This window comes from Carica papaya, chromosome 7 (genome assembly GCF_054855325.1).
Source record: "Carica papaya isolate Zhongbai chromosome 7, ASM5485532v1, whole genome shotgun sequence".
Taxonomy (NCBI): domain Eukaryota; kingdom Viridiplantae; phylum Streptophyta; class Magnoliopsida; order Brassicales; family Caricaceae; genus Carica; species Carica papaya.
In genome coordinates, this window is record NC_142315.1 from 3521403 (window position 1) to 3525291 (window position 3889).

The window sequence follows — 3889 nt, forward strand, 5'->3', positions numbered from 1 at the left end:
GAGGTTCGTGTTTTGGTGATTCGGCTTCGGTCAACCTGTAGAGAAAAGAATGGTGATCACGGTGATATAAAAATTGCATCGAACGGAGGCCGGGAAGGACCTCGTCGGAGGCAAAACCCGAGAGGGGCGCGGCGGCGCCGCTGGGTTTCCACTGCGTATTCCGGCCGTTTGGCCGGGATTTCGGCCTCAATTTGGCCATAGGAGGAATCAGCGGAGAAAAACGAGTCGGGGGTATGAAATTTACCTCGATCGGCGGTCGGAAATTTCCCCGGTGCGGCGGCAGGTGGCGGCGGTCGGCCTCTGGTTCGTCTTCTCCGGCGAGCGGCGGGTGGCTAGGGTTTGTGGTCTGGTGTGGGGGTTCTATTTATAACCCCTTGCCTTTTGATCACAGCCGTTCATTTCGTTTTAATATGGGCCGTTCATTTTTGATTGAATCTGGGCCGTCCGATCGCGCGATTGATCTGGGCCGTCGGATCGCACCCACGCGGATCGCCAACGTGGCTCCTCTCGGAGTGACGCGGTCTTGCCACGTGGCAGGCCCCGGTTGGCCGGGACTGCTGACCGGGCCTGCTGACGTGGCTGCTGACGTGGCCTTTTTTTTTTCTCCTTTCCGGGTGCTACAACTCTCCCCCCCATAAAGAAATTTGGTCCCCAAATTTGCCTCGTTACTCTTGATCAAACAGATGAGGATATTGGGCCCTAAATTCTGATTCCAGCTCCCAAGTCGCCTCCCTAGGCGTGTGGTTCTGCCACAAGACTTTTACAAATGATATTTCCCGATTACGGAGTATTCTGCTTTCTCGGTCCGTGATACTGACCGGTACTTCTTCATAAGACAAGTCCTCTCGGAGTGAAAGCGGTTCATGAGCCACGACATGAGAAGGGTCCGGATTGTACTTGCGCAGCATAAATACATGAAACACATTGTGAACCCGGGAGAGCTCAGGGGGCAGTGCAAGTCTGTAGGCAGTGGTACCAATCTTGTCTAAGATTTCAAAGGGTCCAATGTATCTGGGGTTTAATTTTCCCCTTCTGCCGAACCTACTAATTCCCTTGAAGGGGGTGACTTTAAGAAACACCCGGTCACCTTTCTCAAAGGCCAGGTCTCTCCTCCGGGTATCAGCATAGCTCTTCTGCCTACTCTGAGCTGTCTGGATGTTCTTCTTGATCTTAACTATCTTGGACGTGGTTTCTTCCACCAAATCCAGGCCAAACAATCTTCTATCGCCCACTTCCTCCCAACAAATCGGTGACCTGCACGGACGCCCGTATAGCGCCTCGTATGGGGCCATGCCGATGCTTGCTTGGTAACTGTTGTTGTAGGCAAACTCTATCAGGGGTAGATGGTCGTCCCAATGGCCTCCGGAGTCAAGGACACAAGCTCGGAGCATATCCTCCAGCGTACGGATTGTCCTCTCTGATTGTCCATCGGTTTGGGGGTGGAAGACAGTACTAAGGGACAGCTTTGTTCCCATAGCTTGCTGGAAACTATTCCAGAACCGAGAAGTGAATCTGGGATCCCTGTCGGATACCACTGTTACTGGGACCCCATGCAGTCTGACTATTTCCCGGACATACATTCTTGCCAACTTGTCCAACGAATCAGTCATTCTGATGGCCAGGAAGTGGGAAGACTTAGTGAGTCGGTCAACAATCACCCATATGGCATCGTGTCCCGATCGTGCCTTGGGTAGTCCCGATACGAAGTCCATGGTGATGTGTTCCCACTTCCATTCTGGAATCGGTAAAGGCTGAAGCAACCCCCCTGGGCGTTGATGTTCTGCTTTGACCTGCTGACATACCAAGCACTTAGATACAAAGTCGGCTATATCTCTCTTCATCCCATTCCACCAGAATCGGGGTCGCATAGTTTGGTACATTTTTGTACTTCCTGGATGCATGGCGAACCTTGAACTATGGGACTCTGTCATGATGTCTTTTTTTTAATTCATTGTCGTCTGGGACACACATTCTGTCCTTGAAACGAATCAATCCGTCGGCAGAGATCTGAAATTCTGAGTTCACTCCCTGTTCTGCATCCTTCTTGCGGTTTACTAGGGCGGGGTCGATTGACTGGGCTTCCTTTATTCTTTGGATTAACTCGGGTTGGACTGCTAGGTGGCTCAAATATGTGGCCCTCTTCAGATCTTGCAGTCGAACCTGCTGCGTAGCCCCAATGGACCTGCATTCCGAAACCATCAGATGGGCTAGGGTGCCTGCACTCTTCCTATTGAGGGCATCGGCTACTACGTTGCCCTTACCTGGATGGTATAGGATGTCACAATCATAGTCCTTGAGGAGTTCCATCCACCTTCTCTGACGCATGTTGAGATCCTTCTGAGTGAAGATGTGCTTCAAGCTCTTATGATCGGTGTAGATCTGAAAGGTCTCTCCATACAAATAATGGCGCCAGATTTTCAAGGCGTGTATGATTGCGGCAAGCTCCAAGTCATGGGTAGGATAGTTCTTCTCATGATTCTTTAGCTGTCTAGACCCATATGCTATAACCTTTCCATGCTGCATCAGGACACAACCCAGGCCCAGATAGGAGGCATCACTATAAACTGTATACCCTCCTGATCCACTCGGTAGAGCCAGCACGGGTGCAGTAGTCAGTCGCTTCTTCAATTCGAAAAAACTCCTTTCGCAGTTCTCATTCCAATCAAACTTTGCATTCTTCTTTGTGAGTCGGGTTAGAGGGGCCGCTAGACTGGAGAACCCTTCGACAAACCGGCGGTAATAACCCGCCATCCCTAGGAAACTGCGAATTTCCTTAACTGTTGTCAGCCTTTCCCAACCAAGTACCGCTTCAACCTTTTCGGGGTTCACCGACACCCCTTCCTTCGATATAACATGTCCTAGGAAGGCGGTTTGCTCGAGCCAAAATCCACACTTGCTCAACTTTGCATACAACTTCTTTTCCCTGAGTACCTGGAGGACTTGGGCAAGATGATGAGCATGTTCTTCTCTACTTTTTGAGTAGACTAAGATATTATCGATGAACACGATGACAAATTTATCCAGAAACTCTCTGAAGATTCTGTTCATTAGATCCATAAAGATGGCCGGGGCGTTGGTTAGCCCAAACGGCATAACCAGGAACTCATAGTGTCCGTACCTGGTTCGGAATGCCGTCTTGGGGATGTCTTCAGCTCTCACTTTCACCTGATGGTAACCTGATCGTAGATCTATTTTAGAAAAGACCTGTGCACCCTGCAACTGATCGAAAAGGTCATCAATCCGGGGGAGAGGGTACTTGTTTTTAATTGTTACCTTGTTTATCCTTCTATAATCAATACACAGTCTCAACGTTCCATCTCCTTTCTTTGCAAAAGTAACCCCGGCACCCCATGGGGAAATGCTGTGTCTAATGAAGCCACTGTTTTGTAGCTCAGTGATTTGTTTCCTTAGCTCTTCCATCTCGATGCGGCTCATTCGGTAAGGAGCTACCGAGATGGGTTGGGTTCCTGGCTGTAAGTCTATGGTGAACTCGACCTCTCTGTCCCCTGGTAGACCGGACAGTTCATCCGGAAATACGTCTGGAAAGTCTCGGACTACTGGAATCTCTTGGATACAAACTTCCTTCTTGGGTTTACCATGTACCACGTCCGGGTCTGCATCGGCATCCTTCTGGGTAAGGTTGTAAACTCTGTCCTGGATTGGAGGCCTCCCTTGATTCTGGTTCCTAGGGCACTCCCTCGCATAGTGCTGGGCACTGCCGCATATGCAACAGGTGTTGTTGAGGCGGTAGCAGGGTCGGTCCCCATGATCCCTGCCGCAGTACTGGCAGGTCTTCCCACGAGCTGCCCCCATAGCCTGAGGAGGGCCCTGAACGGCAGGCCTGGGTCTCTTACTGGGTTGGACAGGCATGGTAGGCGCTGGCCTGCGG